Source organism: Musa acuminata, chromosome BXJ2-5 (assembly GCF_036884655.1).
Source record: "Musa acuminata AAA Group cultivar baxijiao chromosome BXJ2-5, Cavendish_Baxijiao_AAA, whole genome shotgun sequence".
NCBI classification, from domain to species: domain Eukaryota; kingdom Viridiplantae; phylum Streptophyta; class Magnoliopsida; order Zingiberales; family Musaceae; genus Musa; species Musa acuminata.
The window spans coordinates 33,418,449-33,444,860 of record NC_088342.1 but is presented as its reverse complement, the minus strand read 5'-3'; positions in this window follow the sequence as shown (position 1 = coordinate 33,444,860).

The following is a 26,412-nucleotide window of genomic DNA, read 5'->3' as shown; positions in this document are numbered from 1 at the left end:
AAGGATGTTTGTTTTGTTAGGATCGAAATCGGCACTAAGAGGGGGGGAGTGTGAATTAGTGCTTACGATAAAAATTACATCGATTCGAAAATTTCGTTCGATAAAATCATATTGGAAATATGTTTAACTCGAAAACGTTCATAAAAATGTAATGAGCAAGTAAAGCAGTTTGCAATAAAGGTAAAAAACAAAATATAAATACAAACTAAGTTTTATAGTGGTTCGATCATCGTGACCTGCATCCACTCCTGATTCCTCTTCACTCAAGGCCATCGGCTTTCACTATCGATCTTCTTTCAACGGAGGAAGATCAACTATCCTTTTACACCCATTTTCTCCTTTTCACCGGTTTAGGAGATAACCTTTACAACCTCACCTCTCTCTTAAACTTCATATATAATACTGAGAGCTTGAGACGAGTTTTTATAATATTACTATAGCATTTTTCTTTTCTTTAACTCACAATTGATGTGTTTACTGAGTAAGGATGAGTAGGGCTTTTTTAGGCCCCAAATGAATTCAAATTTAGGGACCAAATGATCTCATCTTGGGTTTTCGGGGTACTAGCAATACCACCGCCTGCTAGTTTGAGACTAGGTGGTACCATCGCCTAACACAGTCTGGGAGATTGTATCTGAGCAATATTATCACCTAAACTGGCAGTGTCACAGCTTGGGCCAACTATGGGTCACTAATTGGGCCTTCCACTTGGCCCAAAATAACCCCAATTCAGGCCGAGTTAACCCATAATTGAGTTGGTCTAATTACATTCTAAACAATCCAATTAGAACTAAAACTACTTCGATCTAGACAAATTATTATAAGTAAGAATTCTAAGTTATCCAACATGTCATTGGTTCATCCGATGCTTCACCTGAACCTTCGGCATATCGTCCTCTCTTATGATGTATTGCCCAATCGACATGTTGATATCCGCAACACCCGATCTCCTTAGTGCAATGTCTGATCCTTTTGGCCCGATGCTCGAACTCATGGCACGAAGCCTTCTGCTGATATGTCGACCATTCCTCCGGTCCGACATCCAATCTTCTGACATGTTCCATTTTAGCCCAACTTTTGATTCCACCGCTTTAATCAATTTATCTTTCCTGATTGAATATAGTCCTACGTCACTTAAATGTACATTAGATCGTAAACTCATTAATTGATTTCATCGTCAAAATCCAAGATTCAATATGTTTTATCTCATAGATAGATTTTATCAATTTACATATTATTTTCTTTAGGTTCTTTTGATACAAAGTATTCTGGTTGTACCATATAAATTATTTCATCAATATTTCCATTGAGAATTGTTATTTTGACATCCATCTAAAAGAGCTCCAAATCAAAATGTGTGGCTAAAGCCATAATTATTCTAAAAGAGTCATTCGTTAAAACCGGAGAGGTTTATTTAAAGTCAATCCCTTCTTTTTGAGTATAGCCCTTTGCCACAAGACGTGCATTATATCTCTCCACATTACCATTAGAATCCCCTTTGGTTTTAAAAATTCATTTACAACCAATAGGTTTCACTCCTTCTAGTAATGGGACAAGTTCTCAAACTTTATTGTCTTGTATGGACTTATACTCTTGATTCATTGCTTTAATCCACTTATCAGAATTGGAATCCTCTATGGCTTGACAGAAGTTGATTGGATCATCTTCCATCATATCACTACTTTTTTCATGTTCCCAGAGAAATACCATATAATCATATGAAATGACACTCCTCCTTACCCTAATGGATCATCACAAAGGTGCTAGCTCTTGTGGCATATGTTCTTATGGATGTTGAGTTTGATCCTCATGAATAATTTTCTTATACTATATGAGAGTTGAAATAACTATATCCTTTTGAGGTATTGAATTTACCACATCAGTGGCAACTATATAAATTGGATTAAATTGAACCAATTCTTCCTCAAACGTAAAGTCTTTAACCTTATTTCTCCCCCCAAACTCAATATCCTTGTAGCAATACTCGTCTCAAAAATATTTATTGATTTGGGATTATAAAATTTGTACCCCTTAGATCGTTCAGAATAACCAATAAAATAATTGCTTATTGTTTGGGGTTCCAATTTCTTTTCGTTAGGCCTGTAAAGCCTTGTCTTAGATAGACAACCTATGAAAGTGTCTTAGACTAGGCTTTCTTCCGGTCCAAAGCTCATAAGGTGTTTTTGTAGTTGCTTTAATTGGTACTCTATAAGAATGTAAGCTATAGTTTTTATTGCTTCTCTTCAGGGTGACTCTGGCAAAGTAGATTAAAAAATCATATTTCTTACTATGTCTTTAAGTATGCAGTTTCGTCTTTCAACTACACCATTCATGTTAGGTGACCTTGGCATTTTATACAGAGGGATAATTCCACACTCCTCTAAGCATAGAGCAAATGGTCCTCGACGTTATTCACTTGAGCCGTCATTTCTGTTGTAATATTCCCCTCCACGGTTAGATCTAATGCTTTATATATATATATATATATATATATATATATATATTCACTGTTGAATTAGATGCGGTCATCAAATTTGTGATCAAGATCGTAGGATCATGTGATCCTACGGCCCAGATTGAGATTTGGAGCTGGACCTGACGTTTGAATCGGATACAAAGCTTGACTAGAATGGAGTTACGAGTTGACTTAGAGTCGGTCGATTCAACTTAAGCAAGTTGGGATATAAATGTTTTGAAAAAGAAATAACGTGTCACGGCCTTCTTGGTGGTGCGCGATTGTAGGCGAACCCTAGTGGAAATACCAATCTCCAGCTCCGCAAACGAGATCAGGAATCACGGCCCACGCTCTCCTCTCCTCTCCTCCCTCTCTCTCCACCATCCTAAATACTTCACTCCTCCCTCTCCCGCGCAGCCAACCCCTTATTCCCAATGACTTGATTGAAGACGGCGGGTTTCAAAGTTGGTGAGGAGGTGCCGATGAAGGAGGAGGACGAGTTTATGCTTTTAAGAAATTGCTTCCTCGAGACCTCCTCGACATTAATCTCGTTGATGAAAGGTTCTGGTTCGATTCAAGTGATATGGATTGTTGTTATTTTGGTTTGCTCTTCATGGTATTGTTCTGTTATCGAGTGATGAGGGTTTGTTCATTTTTGTTTTCATATCCTCGTTGCCAAGAAAATAGTTCTAAGACAGAGAGAGAGCGCCGACAAACATTTCAATTCGTGTCAAAACCGACGTAGACTAACTTACCAAAAATCGAAAGCTTAAAATAAATTAATTTTTTATAAATAAAATATTAATTTGATTATGTTGTTGTAAGCTCATTTACAAGATGAGTATTTGACCCTAAGGTTTTCTCCTTTGGCAAGTACCAAGAAAAATGGCGACGCACGGACGTGAGGGGATCATTAAAACGCACGGACGGACGTGAGGGGATCATTAAATCGCACGGACGTGAGGGGATCATTAAAACGCACGGACGTGAGGGGATCATTAAAACGCACGTCCGTGCGTCGCCACCAACAGCGAAATAGGAGCGGGCGAGGAACGTGAGGGGATCATTAAAACGCACGGACGTGAGGGGATCATTAAATCGCAACTACAGAGAGAAGCAGTGTAGAACGAGGAGGTCGAGGAGCAGTGACGGCCAGGACCGAAGAGCCAAGTAAGAATCCGCCATTTCCACCGTCTCTCTCTCTCACTCTCCCTGCCTCCGGGGGTGATATGGCGAGGGCGTCTCATGCTTAGTGACGCGGTTGATATCGGATTCGGGGAGTGGCCTCCGGAGCCGTCGGATCCTGGTGGGGTTGCAGCCGCCGCCGTTCTCCCTGTAGTTGCGATTTAATGATCCCCTCACGTCCGTGCGTTTTAATGATCCCCTCACGTTCCTCGCCCGCTCCTATTTCGCTGTTGGTGGCGACGCACGGACGTGCGTTTTAATGATCCTCTCACGTCCGTGCGTTTTAATGATCCCCTCACGTCCGTGCGATTTAATGATCCCCTCACGTCCGTCCGTGCGTTTTAATGATCCCCTCACGTCCGTGCGTCACCATTTTGAGCGGAGAACGCACGGACGTGAGGGGATCATTAAAACGCACGGACGTGAGGGGATCATTAAAACGCACGTCCGTGCGTCGCCACCAACAGCGAAATAGGAGCGGGCGAGGAACGTGAGGGGATCATTAAAACGCACGGACGTGAGGGGATCATTAAATCGCAACTACAGGGAGAACGGCGGCGGCTGCAACCCCACCTGGATCCGACGGCTCCGGAGGCCACTCCCCGAATCCGATATCAACCGCGTCACTAAGCATGAGACGCCCTCGCCATATCACCCCCGGAGGCAGGGAGAGTGAGAGAGAGAGACGGTGGAAATGGCGGATTCTTACTTGGCTCTTCGGTCCTGGCCGTCACTGCTCCTCGACCTCCTCGTTCTGTTGAATCTCGGATTTTGATGATGAAACTAATTGATTGTGTTTAAATGTTTGACTACATTTTGAGTGATACAGGTCTACTCGATCAGGATTAGACAATTAACGCAGGAGGAATTGACGTTGCGTCGGAGGAGATCACGTCAGGATATTGGATGGCAGAAGGCTTCGGGCGTCGGGCATCGGGCCAAGAGCGGAATTGCGCCAAGGATATCGGCATTGTGGAGTTCAACCGCCGATTGGGCAACAAGCCGCAAGAGAGGACGATGCGCCGAAGAATCGGACGAAGCGCCAACCAATGACGTGCCGAGCAACAGAATGTCAATTCGCTTTATAATAATTGTCTAGATCGGAGTAGAGTTTTGGTTTGTGTGTGCAGGATTAACTACGATAACCAAAAAAACACAAAGCGAGAATACCGGAGTCAAGCTCGATGGACGTTTAAGAGACCGAAGAATCATCGGAGATGCTGCCGGAACCATCCGAGAAGAAATCGGGAACGTGTTGGAAGTTCGCCGAAGAAATCGTCGGAGGCTCGCGGAGATCACCAAGAAGGCTCGGCTACTCGTTAAAGTCATCATAAAGATTGGGAGCTTGCAGGGAGTCCGTCGGAAGAGTTCGTCGGAAAAGCTCGCCGGAACAAGACTCGACGTTCGCGGTTAAAAAACTTGCTTAGGATGTTTTTTTTATGTAGTTCACCTGTAATTAGGATTAGGATTAAGAGATAATCCTATATCCTGGTTAGGGGCCAACTGGGGCCAAAATCAGATTTGGTTTGGGCGAAAAATAAGCCAAACCAATGAATCGGAAAGTCAGGCGGTGGAACCGCCTGGCTGGGCGGTGGCACCGCCCAGCACCCGAGTGCTGGGCGGTGACACCTCCTTGGCTGGGCGGTGGCACCGCCCAGCACCCGAACGCTGGGCGGTGGCACCGCCTGGCTGGGCGGTGGAACCGCCAGCACCGGGAACCCTAAGAGAATTCAAATTTTGGAGCCCAAAATTTGAATCCTCTTGAGGCCTATAAATACCCCTCAAATCTCAGCTGAGGTTACAACTTTTGAGAAGCATTTTGATTGAGAGAAAAGTCTTAGAAAGTCTTAGCAAGTCTTGTTTTCAATTTGCTAGAGAGTTCTCCTCCTTCTTTCTTATTGAAAATTTGTAAGAGGTTGAGCTGCTTGTAAAAGGTTGTAAGAGGGGTGTTTACCCTTCCATTTCAAGAGACTTGCTAGTGGAAGGTGGGAGCCTCATCGAAGAGGGGCCTCGCAAGTGGAGTAGGTCATTTGACCGAACCACTCTAAAAATCGGCGTAATCTCTGGTTTGCTTTTTATTATTGTCATTTACATTACTGCAAATCTTCTTACTGCTTTAGTTCCTTATTACTCTTGCTGCGCAACTTTAAGAATACGCCTTCAAGTTAAATTTCTCAAGTTTCGTTCTTAACGTACGAAAGATTTTATTAAAATCGAAGTTTTAATCCGCTGCACTAATTCACCCCCCCCTCTTAGTGCCGCTCCGATCCTAACAAGTGGTATCAGAGCCACGTTTTTCTACCTTGGTTTAACACCCAAATAGAAATGGCTCTTTACGGCTTTCAAGAGGGTCACTCTCTCATTTGTCCTCCCTTTTTCAATGGGACGGACTACACTTGTTGGAAAACTCGAATGAGAGTTTTCTTACTTTCTTTGGATTTGAATTTATGGGACATAGTCGAAAATGGATTTGAAATGTCTTTTCTCCCAATGAACCATTGGAATGATTTGGAGAAGAAGATGTTTTCTTTAAATGCAAAGGCTATGAATGCCTTATATTGTGCACTTGACAAAAGTGAATTTAATCGCGTTTCGATGTGTGACTCGGCTTTTGATATTTGGAGAACTCTAGAGGTCACTCATGAAGGCACTAGCCGAGTGAAAGAGTCCAAAATCAATATTCTTGTGCATTCTTACGAACTTTTCCGGATGAAACCAAGTGAGTCCATCGGAGACATGTACACCCGGTTCACGGATGTCATCAATGGACTCAAAGCTCTTGGTAAAAGTTTTTCTAATTTTGAACTAGTCACTAAAATCTTAAGATCCCTTCCAAAAAGTTGGGATCCAAAAGTTACGGCCATTCAAGAGGCCAAGGACCTTAAAACATTCCCTCTCGAAGAACTTATTGGGTCTCTAATGACCTACGAAATGAACAATGTGACAAAAAAGAAACTCGAGAACAACCTTCCAAATGATAGGAAGGATTTGGGACATAGAACACATGAATACCACTCGAGCATAAGCTCAAGTGATGATGAACTTAAACTACAAATGAAACAAAAATTAAAAAGCAAAAAGAATGGAACTACTTGCTTTGAACGCAAGAAGAACAAAAGTTGGGATGAATTGAGCTCTTCCGAAGACGAGGAGAAAATCAAGAAAGGCGAGGTGGCAAACTATGCCTCACCCTCTTACAACAATGAGGTAATCAAAATCCCACTAATTTATTTTGATATTACATAATACTTTCTTGAGTTATTTTTAATTTTGTTTAGGATTAATTTTCTTGAAAATTGCATGTGTTATGTTAATGCAGTAAAATGTTAGATATAAATCTAATTCTTATACACCTAGTAAGATTAATCTTATATATGTGCTTGAGAAGCAAGAATTTGTACTTTGACGATTTCCATATTGATTTTCAATGACGATGCATGACTTTTGAATGGAAGGTTTTATGATTTTTTTTTATGAACCTTATCTTTGGTTTTCAAACATGATGTATAGTTTTGACATATGAACAAAATTTGAGCATGCTAAGATAAAGTTAATCATATAAATTAAAACTAAAGAAGTTTTAGTTATCTATAAGAATCATTCAAAATTATGTTCAATAAAAATGCAAAATGATGGAATGAAAATATTAAATGTTTTAATACCATTTTATGCATGAGATTTTAAAAGTTATACATAATGATCTTGATGGTTGTTATGAAGAAATTTGTTTTTCGATCCTAAATGATTGATGATATATATATATTTTTTGGCACAAAAAGGACAAAGGCATACTTATATGAAACAACTAAATAGATAAAAGTATTTTTCTTGAAAATTCTTGGTTTGATGAATCTATTTTATCATCTTTTTATGAATATCTTGAAAATGATTTTGATTTGATGATTTGAATTTGAATGAGCTTTATCTTGATTTTTCGAGATTTATAACTTGAGATTTACTCTATAAAAATCAAGATCTTGTATCCTCAATGTTCCTTTTTAGCATCTATTATCCAAATGAATTATGATTGGTATCATTGCTATATTTCTTCTTATCGTGCACTAAAGAGAAAATTTTTCTAAATGAATCGTGATATTTCGGAACCACAATTCTTTTTATGATTCATAATGAATTGAGAAATTTTATATGCTTGAATTAATATCTTATTCTAAGATTGAATGAATTTTATCTATATCATGATCTCCTAAGATTTTTTCTTGATTATTTAAGAGGAGATTTTTCAAAACAAAACGTGTCTTCTATTATTATCTTTTCATGATATGATTTTCATGCAATTCCTTGTACTCATGAAATATTTATCTCATCACCCAATAACTCTTCTTGATATTCCTTATGTGATGAAACAAAATAATGCATGAAATTCAAATAAGAAGTTAATGATCATGCATGATAGGATGTAATGAATTTTGACATTTAGATACTATCATTTGAATAGCTATGATCATGTTGCCAAAATGATTTATCATGAATGCTTGAATATCATGTATGATATGCCGATATTGATGATTGATTTATTTGTATCATGCATGAAAAATAAAAGATATAGTTTTGAAATTGTGCATGTTCGAATTTGAAAATATGATGATGCATAATGATTAAATTGTGCAATGAAAATATTAAACATTTTGAAACCATGTTTTAGTGTCATGCATAATGATCATGCTTAATAAATTTCGAAATTATGGATGATGAATCTTTTACGATTTATGGATCATTGATTTTTACCATAATCAAAGTACCTTATTGATTTTTGTTGTAATAAATCTTACTCTTTCGGTTTTAAACATGATAAATGTTTTTATTTGGTATAAATGAAACAAAATCATATGTTTTGAAATAATCGAAAAGAGGATAACATTCTTGAAAGTTATTTTGCTCAATCTTATTGATTTTGATGAATCCATTTGTATCATCTTTGTGAATCTCTTGGATTTTGATAATGATTTTGATGATTTAAATTTGAATAATTTTTTATTGAAATCATGATCTTGATCTCTTGAAATTCATAACATGAAATCCTTTATGAATCAACATTTTCTTTTCTATTTAAAAGGAGATTTGTCGAAATGTTTCATAGTCTTTTAGTATTCATAATCTTGACAATTATGTTTTGAAACTTTATGTAAACCAAGAATGTTCATCATGATTCTCTCTTTGAATATTTAAAGAGGAGAATTTTCTAGATGGTTCATGATTTTGATGATTGAATATTTGATATGCATGAATTGAGATCTTGCTCTCCTACCACTCTTTTTGCTATTCACCAAAAGGAAGACTAATTCTAATAAACCATGATATGCTATATGAATTTTATTGTATTCATGTAGTAAGATCTCATCACTAATTTTTGTTTATATTCCTTCATGTGATGATATGAATGTATGAAACACTTATGATATGATTTTTTTTATACAATTCCATGTATTCGTGAAATATTAATCTCATCACCCAATTAATTCCTCTTGATACTCCTAATGTGATGAAGTGAAATTATGCATGAAATACAAATGGGGATAAGTTTTTGGTAGGATATAATTTGACAAATTGATACCATCATGATATGAAACATTTATGATTTGCAATGATATATGCAATACTTGTGCTTTCTAATTATGATGTGATGTATTACATATGATGTAAATCATGATTTAAAATACTATGAGTTGTTGCTAAAATGATGTATTATAAATATTGATTTAATGTTTTGTATCATGAATACTCTAAATGATGAATATTTGATATCATGATCAAAATGTTGACAAATAGTTAAAAATTTTAGTATCATGTATGATATCCTTATAATGGTGATCGATTTATTCAATATCATGCATAAATGAATATAAGGTTTTTGAAAATGTGCATATTCTAATTTGAAAATATGATGATGCACAATTAAGATTGATACTTACCTTTGTCATAATTGATGTAATGGGTCTTCCCTTCTTTTTGACAATGACAAAGGGGGAGATAGCTTGCTTGCACAAGTCAAGAAGATACAAAAACTTGATTACTTGCTTGCCTATCTTAAGTAGCAAAGATTGCTAACTTGCTTATTTCAAGAAGCAAAAGTTGTCTTCTTGAACATCATTATCTTGCCCATCTCAAGAAGCAAGTGTTGAATTGCCATGATTGAACTTAAGAATCTTGCTATACTTTTGTGCTTATATGTTGTGATGAAAATCTAGCTTTATGTTGCAAAAACTTGCATATCTTTTAAAATAGCTAGAGCTACTTCTCCTTTTTGTTGATGACATAGGGGGAGAAGTATATTGATGACTTCATGCATTGAATTAAATATTATATATTTGCATGATAGTTTAAATGTTTTTCATAACATGTGATGAATGTTACTTGGATTTGGGATAATCCAAGTGTTCTATCAATGGCATATTGATAGGGGGAGTTTAGTTAAACTCCGGGGAGTTAAGGTTAACTCCGTTAGTCATCAATTAGTTGTCATCATCAAAAAGGGGGAGATTGTTGAATCTCGGATTTTGATGATGAAACTAATTGATTGTGTTTAAATGTTTGACTACATTTTGAGTGATACAGGTCTACTCGATCAGGATTAGACAATTAACGCAGGAGGAATTGACGTTGCGTCGGAGGAGATCACGTCAGGATATTGGATGGCAGAAGGCTTCGGGCGTCGGGCATCGGGCCAAGAGCGGAATTGCGCCAAGGATATCGGCATTGTGGAGTTCAACCGCCGATTGGGCAACAAGCCGCAAGAGAGGACGATGCGCCGAAGAATCGGACGAAGCGCCAACCAATGACGTGCCGAGCAACAGAATGTCAATTCGCTTTATAATAATTGTCTAGATCGGAGTAGAGTTTTGGTTTGTGTGTGCAGGATTAACTACGATAACCAAAAAAACACAAAGCGAGAATACCGGAGTCAAGCTCGATGGACGTTTAAGAGACCGAAGAATCATCGGAGATGCTGCCGGAACCATCCGAGAAGAAATCGGGAACGTGTTGGAAGTTCGCCGAAGAAATCGTCGGAGGCTCGCGGAGATCACCAAGAAGGCTCGGCTACTCGTTAAAGTCATCATAAAGATTGGGAGCTTGCAGGGAGTCCGTCGGAAGAGTTCGTCGGAAAAGCTCGCCGGAACAAGACTCGACGTTCGCGGTTAAAAAACTTGCTTAGGATGTTTTTTTTATGTAGTTCACCTGTAATTAGGATTAGGATTAAGAGATAATCCTATATCCTGGTTAGGGGCCAACTGGGGCCAAAATCAGATTTGGTTTGGGCGAAAAATAAGCCAAACCAATGAATCGGAAAGTCAGGCGGTGGAACCGCCTGGCTGGGCGGTGGAACCGCCTGGCTGGGCGGTGGCACCGCCCAGCACCCGAGTGCTGGGCGGTGACACCTCCTTGGCTGGGCGGTGGCACCGCCCAGCACCCGAACGCTGGGCGGTGGCACCGCCTGGCTGGGCGGTGGAACCGCCAGCACCGGGAACCCTAAGAGAATTCAAATTTTGGAGCCCAAAATTTGAATCCTCTTGAGGCCTATAAATACCCCTCAAATCTCAGCTGAGGTTACAACTTTTGAGAAGCATTTTGATTGAGAGAAAAGTCTTAGAAAGTCTTAGCAAGTCTTGTTTTCAATTTGCTAGAGAGTTCTCCTCCTTCTTTCTTATTGAAAATTTGTAAGAGGTTGAGCTGCTTGTAAAAGGTTGTAAGAGGGGTGTTTACCCTTCCATTTCAAGAGACTTGCTAGTGGAAGGTGGGAGCCTCATCGAAGAGGGGCCTCGCAAGTGGAGTAGGTCATTTGACCGAACCACTCTAAAAATCGGCGTAATCTCTGGTTTGCTTTTTATTATTGTCATTTACATTACTGCAAATCTTCTTACTGCTTTAGTTCCTTATTACTCTTGCTGCGCAACTTTAAGAATACGCCTTCAAGTTAAATTTCTCAAGTTTCGTTCTTAACGTACGAAAGATTTTATTAAAATCGAAGTTTTAATCCGCTGCACTAATTCACCCCCCCCTCTTAGTGCCGCTCCGATCCTAACACGTTCTACACTGCTTCTCTCTGTAGTTGCGATTTAATGATCCCCTCACGTCCGTGCGTCGCCACCAACAGCGAAATAGGAGCGGGCGAGGAAGACGAGATCGAGAGACGGAGCTTCACTCGTCCCACCCAGTTGTCCCGCTCGTCGAAAACCCCTACCTTTGCTCCTCAGGCGATCGATCCCGTCGTCGGGCCCTGCCCCCAGGTTTGCCTCCACTCCTTTCTCCTACCCCGTTCCTATTGCGACGCATTGATATGCTCTTGTTTCTTTTGCTATGGAGCTCGTCTCGATTTCCGTTTAATTGCTCAGGGTTGTATTTGTTCTGCGTGGATTCTCGGTTCTATTTGGATTACGCCTTTTCTTCTATGTTTCTCGTGAGGTTCATCGTGGCGGATCCTCTTGGGAAATCTCAATTAGGGTTTGGATTGTGGGGGCGTGGGGCTTTAATTTGATTAATTATGTTATTTGGATTGTTGATTGCTCGAATTTGGATGGTGAATCACGGGAAGTGCCATTGTGTAACATTTATTTATGTTTTGTAGATAAGAGTTTTTGGTCCTTCCGCAGCTACTCAAGTGCTCGGCCTATTGTCAGAGCTGGAATGGAGGGCATAAATGGTATATAAACTTGGTCTTGTTTTTCATTGTTTAGCTATAAGTTGTTGTGTTGTCAAAGCTTTGGGAGTTGAGATGCATTAAAGAGAGTTTGCAATTTTGTTACAAGCATTGATTGAAAAGGCGCTAGGTGCCAAAAGGTGCTAAGGTCCAAAAACGTCCGAGGTGCTAGGCGTTCGTCTGAGTGAAGCGAGACGCTAAAATATAAAAATATATAATATAATTAATAAATATATTTATTTAAATAAAAATATATCATTTATTCTGAAACCTAATAATAATTTTAAATAAATAAAAATTAATAGTATTAAAATCAAAATAATATATTATTAATCTAATAAATAAAAATACTATTACTAGTATATAGTTAGTAGCAAGGTCTATCATACCGAAGCGTACCATCCGTACCCGGCGGTACGTACCGATCCGATAGGTTACCGGTATGCGGATCGCCCGATACCGCTACAGTGCTACAGTATGAAAAAAGTATAAAATTGTTCGGTACGCCCTGATGTACCGCCCGGTACACCGGTACCGTACCGTACCGTACCGAGCTCGGGTCGAAACGCCTGTACGGTACGGTACGACGAACCTTGGTTAGTAGCATATTGTTAATATATTGATAACAGTATACTATTGAAGTAAGAAGAGTGTGAGTAAGAGGAAGACTGAGGCTACTGACTGAGAGCAGCGGCAGCGGTAGCAACGAGAAGCGATAGTGGCAGCGGCAGCGGTAGCGGCGAGCGATGGCAACGGGAGCGGCGACAATGGCAACGACAGTGGTAGTAACGAGTAGCGGGAGTAGGAGCGGCGAGCGGCGATAGTGGCAGCAGCAGCAGTAGTAGCGAGCAGAGGCAGCGGGAGCGGCAACAGTGTCAACGGGAGCAGGAGTGGCGAGCGACGATAGTGGCAGCGACAGCAGTAACAGCGAGTAGTGGCAGCGGGAGCGGCGATAGTGGCAGCGGTAGCAGCGAGCAGGGGGGAGCGAGAGCGGGAGCGGCGAGCGACGACAGTGGCAGCGGCAGCGAGAGCAAGAGCGACGAGCGACGATAGTGGCAGCGATAGCGGTAGCAGTGGCAGCGGCAGTGGGAGTGGAAGTGGCGAGCGGGGTTAGAGTTGGGGAAGTCGTGAGAAGAAGGCTGATATCGGTGCTTTAGTTGGTTCGATTGGACCAACTAAAGCACCGGAGATTGAACCAGACCTAAAACGCTGGTTCGGTCGCTGGGTTTAACCCGGGTGCTCGCCCGACGCCTGGGCTCGGGCGAGCGCCCAAGCGACGCGCTTCGGGCCTCCCCTCGCTTAGGAAGATGAACTTGACTTCGATATTTTCTGTTTCTATTTCACTTTATTTCAATGCTTGGCAACACTGATATATCTAAGCTTGCATGCTGCTTTACTTCACTTAAGAGGTATATCTTTTAGAAAGCTTTAATCTGATTTTGGATTCCAATTTTAGGCTGCAGTACACTAGAACTTGTTATGGACTGCTAACAATCTTGACATGTTTATGTTTTATCAATGAAATCAACCATAAAATTGCTTTTATTTTCATATACAACAGTTCTTAACTCTGAAAATAAAAAGTATGTAATGTCAGCAGTAGGTTGACATAAAGGAAAACTTGCATATACCTCCATAGTATAATAGCAAGAAATAATGTGTGAAGAATAGGGTTTCAGTTTCCTCACCTTCTTAACCATTTGCATTTGCAAACATGGGATAATAGTGATGGACTATTCAACTCTACTGTGCAACTCTAACAATTGTGACTTGTCTGTATATATTGTGCAATTGTGACTTCACGCAAGATGCACAAGATGACACAGGAGAGTTCAAGAATGAAGATATAAAGATATCTTGATGTATTTTTTTTCGAGATGATGTGGAATTTATAATTGTCTCACTTTGATATTGATTTTTGGATAAAATAAAGATTGTAATGTGAAGTTTCAAATATCAATAATTTTATCTTGAATTTATGAAAAAGTTTTGGTATGATTTTGAAATTATTAAAAATTGATAGGTAATTAATAAAATTATTATTGACAGTATAGTGACACTCAAATAATCCATTACTAATTTTTTTTATATTTTAGTGACAGGTCAAGCCATCACTAAATTATTATTATCTTTTCCATTTAATCAGTAAGAGTTAATTATATTGTCACTAAAATTGTTAGTCAATTCTTTTAGTGACAGAAGTGTTCATAACCAATTGTTGTCACAGAAATATTAATTTATCAATTTATTTATTTTTAGCGATAGAATTTAATGTTTTAGCTACAAATATAAACTATCACTAAAAACTATAATTTAATGACATATGTGTCTTTTTTTGTTACTAAAACTTTTAGCCACGAGATCTATGCTGACGGAAGCTAGTGATGGCTCATTTTGCACTAATTCTTTTAGTGACAACTTTTGTTCATGGTTAATAACTATTTTTCTTATAGTGTAGGGGGCATGTGACCTGTATGTGTGCCAATATCTCAAGGAGCAGAGGAAACCAATGGCCTCGATCGCTTCCTCGACATGGCACCACCCCACCCCCCTATTCCGATCGATTTCGATCAGCGTTGGCTTGGCTGTGTCGACGACCAATCGGGCAACGCTTCTCAACTTTAATCCATGGACCAAAGAGGTCCAGCTCTAAGTGAGAAGACCCAACCTCCCTTAGGGTAATAGAGCCATCTAAATCGGAAGGGGGTTGCTCCACACCCTTTTGGGGGTCGGCCTTGTGAGAAGAGTCCAGAAAAACAAGGGAGGAAGTCAAAGAAGTCATTGAAACTAGAGGGCAAATCCACTTTATGACCCACACAACTATACTTGAAACACACCAAAGGTAAATTCTCATATGAAACAGTTTGGAAAATTCCTTTCTTTAGGTGACCCAGTCATACTGCTTATGGGGTTTTGAAAGATCGATTTCTATACTAACCTTACATATCGACCCCTTTCAAACGAGAAAGAACATTCATCATTCTTTAGGGGACGACCTAGGAGAGAACCAAGATTAATAACACATTCTGTTCCAGTACTCCAAAGGAAGATTGACGAACTACACCTAGATAGGGACAGATGAGATCCTCTCTGTGAGAGGCTGGAAATTAGCTTTCTTGGGCATCAGATACAAAACCTCCCCTCGAATGGTCCATGGTCCCTCGGTGAGGATGCGAACAACCTCCGCTTTAGAAAAAAATTGAAAGCAAAAAAAAACCTTAAGCCAAATTGATCACTTGGGACACCAAAGAACATTTCCATTAGTGAGAAACCACATATTTCAGGAAATCCAAAGTCGAAGTCGGAGGAAATGATTGATCAAACTAGATATTCAAGGTTTTTGCCATTCATGAGGAGTTTTTTCGTCAAATTCGATGAAATCCTTAGAAGCATCATAGATCCGGTTAAACAAAGAAGAAGATAGTAGTGAACTTGCATCTGGCCCATATGAAGGACCAATTAACATCAATGCCTAAGAGATGCTCTTTCCAGTGAAAGGGCCATCCAATTGGCTCTTCTTGGAAGGCGGAGGGGCATTGGAAGGATCCCGATGGAGTGGCCCATTTTTCTTGGTACTTGCCAAAGGAGAAAACCTTAGGGGTCTGGCTTGGCATCACTCCAGGAACCCTAACTGAAGGGATCGACACCACAGAAGAAGATGATGACACCCTAGGGAGGGGAACAACAATGGATGCAAGGAGAGAGCCAAGTAGGGGATGTGAAGCCAGTAGTTGGGGGCGGGGGGGGTGGGGAAGGGTGTGGTTGGGTCGCATCAAAGGTGGAATTAAGGAGGGAGAAGGCAATGGGGTTGTCCTTATCGCCTTAGAAACCCAGAGCTTCTCTCTCTAAGGAAAGAAGAGAGTTCCCTACTCTCTCACAAATTTATTTAATGCATTACAATCGACCATATCTTGTTCAGAACTTCACGGTTAGCCCCCAATTCCCTTCTCGCACTTTTCTAGTTCGAAAACCCTAAAGAAGATGCAGTGCAAGATTCTTTTCCGCCATCAATCTGGTCCTCATGATTAATCTAGGACTATGTGTTTTTGCTGCTTATCGATCCGATTGATGTGATTCTCCCGATAAGCTCTAACTCTGATGGCTGCCCTCCCTCCGCAAGCGGACAACTTCTAGATCACCCTTGTTCTTTCCCTCAGTGAGCTTTTTTTTTCCTCATAAATTTGATACTTTTGGTCATATTTTTATATGAAAAAGGTTTACTTGGTGGAATTGGTGGCACCTGCTATTTCTATTCTTCTGTTTCTCTTTGGAACAAATTGATTTATTTGTAGGACATGCTTAGATCATCACAAGAGGATGAAGGTAAAAAGTTTGCTATGAGGTTTGTTACCAATACTAGATATTTGCAAAGTTTTTAGCATTGTGGTGAGGCACTGCGGTTATATCTCTGAGACTTATGTGATGGTATATTTAATTTTGAAGTGTTCAATATTGGTTGGCATGTAGGACGAGCAACAACAAATTACTTTCATAGTGGAGGAATAGAAAGAGAAAAGTGAAAGATAATAACTAAAAATAATAAGCAAATGTATAACTATCCAATTGGCTCAAAGATAACACTCCTAGGATAGAAGTCTTGCACCTCCGCATGCCTCACAAGGTGGGAAAGGAAAAAAACTTGATTCATGGATCCTTTTTTTATTCATACATTACAATGTTATAGCCCATTTTTATATGCTCAAGTATAAGAATAAAAAGAAAATTACAGAAATTTAAAAAATTACAATCGCATCAAATCAAATATATGATATCTTGTTCTTCGTTTCTGATTTGATTTGAGAAATAGTCTTCCTCTCTTCATGATATTTTTGATTGATAATCTTTCATCTTTATAGAGATGAATCTTTAAGATATTCAATCAAGATTTGTAATTTTCAATAATATGATTTCTTTTTTGTTGTATTTTTTCTTTCTTTTTCTCCTCGTTGAGTAGATATTTTCATGTTATTACATATGTAAAATATCTCTAAACAAATTAAATTTATTTTATTAATAAATTAATTTAATTGCTCATGCATCATATTGTTTTACTGTTTCTTTTTCATTTCTGCTATTGAGCGAGCATGCACATGTGGAGATTTTGGAATCGAATGAATTGTTCCTTTAAAGTCAGAGACGATTGAATTTGATTGGCCTAGATGCATGCATAGCAATTCATGTGCAGAGTATAGTTTCATCAAAACTAAAATTTTAATTTCATTCTTCCTCAAATTAGTGACTATATTATGGATATATTAGATGACATTTTGGTCTCTTTGGTGTTTATGTAGCATTTACATGATGCCTTTTGTGGAAGTTGTATGATATACTGCCATGGTTGTTTTGACCAAATACAAAGTTTAATATGCTAATGAGTTAGTTTTAGTTCCAGAGCATGCTTCTGATGATTCTTGGTGTGATGATGGGCTTCTGAATGAAATCTCAGATGCTGACTTAAACAGAGAACAGAAGAGGCGTTATGATCAATTTTATACAGTATCCTTGCAATCTATAAATGATATGCATATCCTTTGTCCAAAACTCTTCATAGTAAAACTTTTAGGGCTTTAAACTTGAGGATGTATCATATGGAACCCTTGACAAAAGTTTATATGGGTTATCGAGATGGTATATCTGCAGGAAAGGAAGCTTCTGCCCAAGAGGGCTTCAACATTGGGTTTAAGCAATCTGCAAGCAGTGGTTACAAATGGGGAATTGTTAGAGGCATCACAAGGTGAAAAGTGATAGTATTTACTGATCTCTTTCTGTAGAAGAATTTTGGTATCTTATTTTTCCTACATTATTTCGTAGTGCATTTGTAAACCTCCCAGATCAATTCAAAGAAAAGTTAGTTAAGAAGCTTGAAGACAGATGCACGTTTCAAAGTCTTTACAAGCCCGTTCAAGAGATTTCCACGGACGATGCTCTGAGAATGTATCACTTTCAACTACAACAAGAAAATAAACAATCTCATCAAAGATCAAAAGCGACAGTATCATCGGCAATCGAAGATTTTGACTGCAATAAGTTAGACTTCTTTTTCAAGGAGCTTATGTTACTTGTAAGTGAGTCTTCTGAAATCAAAGCAAGTGTTGATGTTGTAAAAGGAGAGGAAGAAGAATGACCTTGATGTTGAAGTACTTGGAGGGATCGTTCAAATTCACTTACGTCTGAATTTTCTGGACAGATTGTAATTTTTTGATGGCCTCAGATTGCAATGAAAAGAACTGAACCATTGCTCCATTGCAGCATAATATATTTTGAGATTTTGCTTCAGAAAAATAGGTTCCAAATTTCAGAGTATTGACTATTCTTCCACTGGAACTGTGCCGTCATTTTTGGGAACGTTGAAAGCACTCATGGTTTGATAATAATCTCCTTCCGAAATGCAATACTTTTTCATTGTGTTTGATGTTGAGCATGGCCTTTCTTTTTCCTCCTAGTTTTGCACACTGTAAATATAAGCATAAGATGCTTCTCCAACAATAACGATAGAATCTGATGAGAGGTTAATCAAGTAGCACTATATTGAAATGAATGAGATACTATTTTCAAACTAATACAAACAACTCTTACACTTTTTTCTTTCCTTTTTTCTGAATAAATTTCTACTTTCAGAATGCATTTACTTCAGCTTTAAATTAACATCGTATTTCATTAATTAGATTTTTTTTTACACTAAGTTAAAGTCATATGGTTGAGTTTTTCTGATCTTTCTTATGTATTTAGCAAGTCAATTCAATAGCCATAAATTTTTGATTTGCCAAATAAATCAGCAATTACCAACTTAACTCTCTTTGACCTTTAATTAATTGTAATCTTAGATGTCTAAGCATATTACAACTATGTCATGCTCCACAATATAGTATTTGTATAAATTATAAATTATAAAATATAAGTCTCATTAAATGTATTCATGTGTATAATTCTAGATTAATTATATATTATTTTTATAATTAATTATTATTTTTGAATGTGTCGGAGAATATTAAATCATATTGTCTTAGCATCTAGTAAAATCGGAGTCAGAATATCCAATGATCTTCAAATGGTCTGATCTCCCATATGATCTTTTGTTCTCTTTAAATATCTCATGACTCTTTTAGCTACATTCCAATGATTCATTCCATGATTGCTTAAGTATCTATCTAACATTCCAACAATGTACATTATATCTTGACGCGTACAAACCTGTGCATACATTAGACTCCCTAAAGCTAATGCATAGGAAATCTTCTGCATTTCTTAAGTTTCCAGATTTTTTTTAAGGCACTAATTGAGACTGAACTTGTCTCCCTTTGTGATAGGGGTGTCTCCTGGTTTACAATCCTATATGCTAAACCTTTTGAGTACTTTATCGATATAGTTCCTTTGTAATAATCCTAGAATACCTCGCGATCTATCTCGGTGTATCTGGATTCCTAATACAAAAGGGGCATCACCAAGATCTTTCATCTCAAAATTTCTAGATAAAAATCTCTTGGTTTCGTGCAATATGTCTATATCATTAGTGGCAAGCAGAATGTCATCCATATAAAATATTAGTAAAATAAATTTGCTCCCACTGAATTTATGATACATGCAATCATCAACAACATTCATCTTAAAACCAAATGAGATAATTACTTGATGAAATTTGTGATACTACTAAAAGGATGTTTGTTTTGTTAGGATCGAAATCGGCACTAAGAGGGGGGGAGTGTGAATTAGTGCTTACGATAAAAATTACATCGATTCGAAAATTTCGTTCGATAAAATCATATTGGAAATATGTTTAACTCGAAAACGTTCATAAAAATGTAATGAGCAAGTAAAGCAGTTTGCAATAAAGGTAAAAAACAAAATATAAATACAAACTAAGTTTTATAGTGGTTCGATCATCGTGACCTGCATCCACTCCTGATTCCTCTTCACTCAAGGCCATCGGCTTTCACTATCGATCTTCTTTCAACGGAGGAAGATCAACTATCCTTTTACACCCATTTTCTCCTTTTCACCGGTTTAGGAGATAACCTTTACAACCTCACCTCTCTCTTAAACTTCATATATAATACTGAGAGCTTGAGACGAGTTTTTATAATATTACTATAGCATTTTTCTTTTCTTTAACTCACAATTGATGTGTTTACTGAGTAAGGATGAGTAGGGCTTTTTTAGGCCCCAAATGAATTCAAATTTAGGGACCAAATGATCTCATCTTGGGTTTTCGGGGTACTAGCAATACCACCGCCTGCTAGTTTGAGACTAGGTGGTACCATCGCCTAACACAGTCTGGGAGATTGTATCTGAGCAATATTATCACCTAAACTGGCAGTGTCACAGCTTGGGCCAACTATGGGTCACTAATTGGGCCTTCCACTTGGCCCAAAATAACCCCAATTCAGGCCGAGTTAACCCATAATTGAGTTGGTCTAATTACATTCTAAACAATCCAATTAGAACTAAAACTACTTCGATCTAGACAAATTATTATAAGTAAGAATTCTAAGTTATCCAACATGTCATTGGTTCATCCGATGCTTCACCTGAACCTTCGGCATATCGTCCTCTCTTATGATGTATTGCCCAATCGACATGTTGATATCCGCAACACCCGATCTCCTTAGTGCAATGTCTGATCCTTTTGGCCCGATGCTCGAACTCATGGCACGAAGCCTTCTGCTGATATGTCGACCATTCCTCCGGTCCGACATCCAATCTTCTGACATGTTCCATTTTAGCCCAACTTTTGATTCCACCGCTTTAATCAATTTATCTTTCCTGATTGAATATAGTCCTACGTCACTTAAATGTACATTAGATCGTAAACTCATTAATTGATTTCATCGTCAAAATCCAAGATTCAATATGTTTTATCTCATAGATAGATTTTATCAATTTACATATTATTTTCTTTAGGTTCTTTTGATACAAAGTATTCTGGTTGTACCATATAAATTATTTCATCAATATTTCCATTGAGAATTGTTATTTTGACATCCATCTAAAAGAGCTCCAAATCAAAATGTGTGGCTAAAGCCATAATTATTCTAAAAGAGTCATTCGTTAAAACCGGAGAGGTTTATTTAAAGTCAATCCCTTCTTTTTTAGTATAGCCCTTTGCCACAAGACGTGCATTATATCTCTCCACATTACCATTAGAATCCCCTTTGGTTTTAAAAATTCATTTACAACCAATAGGTTTCACTCCTTCTAGTAATGGGACAAGTTCTCAAACTTTATTGTCTTGTATGGACTTATACTCTTGATTCATTGCTTTAATCCACTTATCAGAATTGGAATCCTCTATGGCTTGACAGAAGTTGATTGGATCATCTTCCATCATATCACTACTTTTTTCATGTTCCCAGAGAAATACCATATAATCATATGAAATGACACTCCTCCTTACCCTAATGGATCATCACAAAGGTGCTAGCTCTTGTGGCATATGTTCTTATGGATGTTGAGTTTGATCCTCATGAATAATTTTCTTATACTATATGAGAGTTGAAATAACTATATCCTTTTGAGGTATTGAATTTACCACATCAGTGGCAACTATATAAATTGGATTAAATTGAACCAATTCTTCCTCAAACGTAAAGTCTTTAACCTTATTTCTCCCCCCAAACTCAATATCCTTGTAGCAATACTCGTCTCAAAAATATTTATTGATTTGGGATTATAAAATTTGTACCCCTTAGATCGTTCAGAATAACCAATAAAATAATTGCTTATTGTTTGGGGTTCCAATTTCTTTTCGTTAGGCCTGTAAAGCCTTGTCTTAGATAGACAACCTATGAAAGTGTCTTAGACTAGGCTTTCTTCCGGTCCAAAGCTCATAAGGTGTTTTTGTAGTTGCTTTAATTGGTACTCTATAAGAATGTAAGCTATAGTTTTTATTGCTTCTCTTCAGGGTGACTCTGGCAAAGTAGATTAAAAAATCATATTTCTTACTATGTCTTTAAGTATGCAGTTTCGTCTTTCAACTACACCATTCATGTTAGGTGACCTTGGCATTTTATACAGAGGGATAATTCCACACTCCTCTAAGCATAGAGCAAATGGTCCTCGACGTTATTCACTTGAGCCGTCATTTCTGTTGTAATATTCCCCTCCACGGTTAGATCTAATGCTTTATATATATATATATATATATATATATATATATATATATATATTCACTGTTGAATTAGATGCGGTCATCAAATTTGTGATCAAGATCGTAGGATCATGTGATCCTACGGCCCAGATTGAGATTTGGAGCTGGACCTGACGTTTGAATCGGATACAAAGCTTGACTAGAATGGAGTTACGAGTTGACTTAGAGTCGGTCGATTCAACTTAAGCAAGTTGGGATATAAATGTTTTGAAAAAGAAATAACGTGTCACGGCCTTCTTGGTGGTGCGCGATTGTAGGCGAACCCTAGTGGAAATACCAATCTCCAGCTCCGCAAACGAGATCAGGAATCACGGCCCACGCTCTCCTCTCCTCTCCTCCCTCTCTCTCCACCATCCTAAATACTTCACTCCTCCCTCTCCCGCGCAGCCAACCCCTTATTCCCAATGACTTGATTGAAGACGGCGGGTTTCAAAGTTGGTGAGGAGGTGCCGATGAAGGAGGAGGACGAGTTTATGCTTTTAAGAAATTGTTTCCTCGAGACCTCCTCGACATTAATCTCGTTGATGAAAGGTTCTGGTTCGATTCAAGTGATATGGATTGTTGTTATTTTGGTTTGCTCTTCATGGTATTGTTCTGTTATCGAGTGATGAGGGTTTGTTCATTTTTGTTTTCATATCCTCGTTGCCAAGAAAATAGTTCTAAGACAGAGAGAGAGCGCCGACAAACATTTCAATTCGTGTCAAAACCGACGTAGACTAACTTACCAAAAATCGAAAGCTTAAAATAAATTAATTTTTTATAAATAAAATATTAATTTGATTATGTTGTTGTAAGCTCATTTACAAGATGAGTATTTGACCCTAAGGTTTTCTCCTTTGGCAAGTACCAAGAAAAATGGCGACGCACGGACGTGAGGGGATCATTAAAACGCACGGACGGACGTGAGGGGATCATTAAATCGCACGGACGTGAGGGGATCATTAAAACGCACGGACGTGAGGGGATCATTAAAACGCACGTCCGTGCGTCGCCACCAACAGCGAAATAGGAGCGGGCGAGGAACGTGAGGGGATCATTAAAACGCACGGACGTGAGGGGATCATTAAATCGCAACTACAGAGAGAAGCAGTGTAGAACGAGGAGGTCGAGGAGCAGTGACGGCCAGGACCGAAGAGCCAAGTAAGAATCCGCCATTTCCACCGTCTCTCTCTCTCACTCTCCCTGCCTCCGGGGGTGATATGGCGAGGGCGTCTCATGCTTAGTGACGCGGTTGATATCGGATTCGGGGAGTGGCCTCCGGAGCCGTCGGATCCTGGTGGGGTTGCAGCCGCCGCCGTTCTCCCTGTAGTTGCGATTTAATGATCCCCTCACGTCCGTGCGTTTTAATGATCCCCTCACGTTCCTCGCCCGCTCCTATTTCGCTGTTGGTGGCGACGCACGGACGTGCGTTTTAATGATCCTCTCACGTCCGTGCGTTTTAATGATCCCCTCACGTCCGTGCGATTTAATGATCCCCTCACGTCCGTCCGTGCGTTTTAATGATCCCCTCACGTCCGTGCGTCACCATTTTGAGCGGAGAACGCACGGACGTGAGGGGATCATTAAAACGCACGGACGTGAGGGGATCATTAAAACGCACGTCCGTGCGTCGCCACCAACAGCGAAATAGGAGCGGGCGAGGAACGTGAGGGGATCATTAAAACGCACGGACGTGAGGGGATCATTAAATCGCAACTACAGGGAGAACGGCGGCGGCTGCAACCCCACCCGGATCCGACGGCTCCGGAGGCCACTCCCCGAATCCGATATCAACCGCGTCACTAAGCATGAGACGCCCTCGCCATATCACCCCCGGAGGCAGGGAGAGTGAGAGAGAGAGACGGTGGAAATGGCGGATTCTTACTTGGCTCTTCGGTCCTGGCCGTCACTGCTCCTCGACCTCCTCGTTCTACTCTGCTTCTCTCTGTAGTTGCGATTTAATGATCCCCTCACGTCCGTGCGTCGCCACCAACAGCGAAATAGGAGCGGGCGAGGAAGACGAGATCGAGAGACGGAGCTTCACTCGTCCCACCCAGTTGTCCCGCTCGTCGAAAACCCCTACCTTTGCTCCTCAGGCGATCGATCCCGTCGTCGGGCCCTGCCCCCAGGTTTGCCTCCACTCCTTTCTCCTACCCCGTTCCTATTGCGACGCATTGATATGCTCTTGTTTCTTTTGCTATGGAGCTCGTCTCGATTTCCGTTTAATTGCTCAGGGTTGTATTTGTTCTGCGTGGATTCTCGGTTCTATTTGGATTACGCCTTTTCTTCTATGTTTCTCGTGAGGTTCATCGTGGCGGATCCTCTTGGGAAATCTCAATTAGGGTTTGGATTGTGGGGGCGTGGGGCTTTAATTTGATTAATTATGTTATTTGGATTGTTGATTGCTCGAATTTGGATGGTGAATCACGGGAAGTGCCATTGTGTAACATTTATTTATGTTTTGTAGATAAGAGTTTTTGGTCCTTCCGCAGCTACTCAAGTGCTCGGCCTATTGTCAGAGCTGGAATGGAGGGCATAAATGGTATATAAACTTGGTCTTGTTTTTCATTGTTTAGCTATAAGTTGTTGTGTTGTCAAAGCTTTGGGAGTTGAGATGCATTAAAGAGAGTTTGCAATTTTGTTACAAGCATTGATTGAAAAGGCGCTAGGTGCCAAAAGGTGCTAAGGTCCAAAAACGTCCGAGGTGCTAGGCGTTCGTCTGAGTGAAGCGAGACGCTAAAATATAAAAATATATAATATAATTAATAAATATATTTATTTAAATAAAAATATATCATTTATTCTGAAACCTAATAATAATTTTAAATAAATAAAAATTAATAGTATTAAAATCAAAATAATATATTATTAATCTAATAAATAAAAATACTATTACTAGTATATAGTTAGTAGCAAGGTCTATCATACCGAAGCGTACCATCCGTACCCGGCGGTACGTACCGATCCGATAGGTTACCGGTATGCGGATCGCCCGATACCGCTACAGTGCTACAGTATGAAAAAAGTATAAAATTGTTCGGTACGCCCTGATGTACCGCCCGGTACACCGGTACCGTACCGTACCGTACCGAGCTCGGGTCGAAACGCCTGTACGGTACGGTACGACGAACCTTGGTTAGTAGCATATTGTTAATATATTGATAACAGTATACTATTGAAGTAAGAAGAGTGTGAGTAAGAGGAAGACTGAGGCTACTGACTGAGAGCAGCGGCAGCGGTAGCAACGAGAAGCGATAGTGGCAGCGGCAGCGGTAGCGGCGAGCGATGGCAACGGGAGCGGCGACAGTGGCAACGACAGTGGTAGTAACGAGTAGCGGGAGTAGGAGCGGCGAGCGGCGATAGTGGCAGCAGCAGCAGTAGTAGCGAGCAGAGGCAGCGGGAGCGGCAACAGTGTCAACGGGAGCAGGAGTGGCGAGCGACGATAGTGGCAGCGACAGCAGTAACAGCGAGTAGTGGCAGCGGGAGCGGCGATAGTGGCAGCGGTAGCAGCGAGCAGGGGGGAGCGAGAGCGGGAGCGGCGAGCGACGACAGTGGCAGCGGCAGCGAGAGCAAGAGCGACGAGCGACGATAGTGGCAGCGATAGCGGTAGCAGTGGCAGCGGCAGTGGGAGTGGAAGTGGCGAGCGGGGTTAGAGTTGGGGAAGTCGTGAGAAGAAGGCTGATATCGGTGCTTTAGTTGGTTCGATTGGACCAACTAAAGCACCGGAGATTGAACCAGACCTAAAACGCTGGTTCGGTCGCTGGGTTTAACCCGGGTGCTCGCCCGACGCCTGGGCTCGGGCGAGCGCCCAAGCGACGCGCTTCGGGCCTCCCCTCGCTTAGGAAGATGAACTTGACTTCGATATTTTCTGTTTCTATTTCACTTTATTTCAATGCTTGGCAACACTGATATATCTAAGCTTGCATGCTGCTTTACTTCACTTAAGAGGTATATCTTTTAGAAAGCTTTAATCTGATTTTGGATTCCAATTTTAGG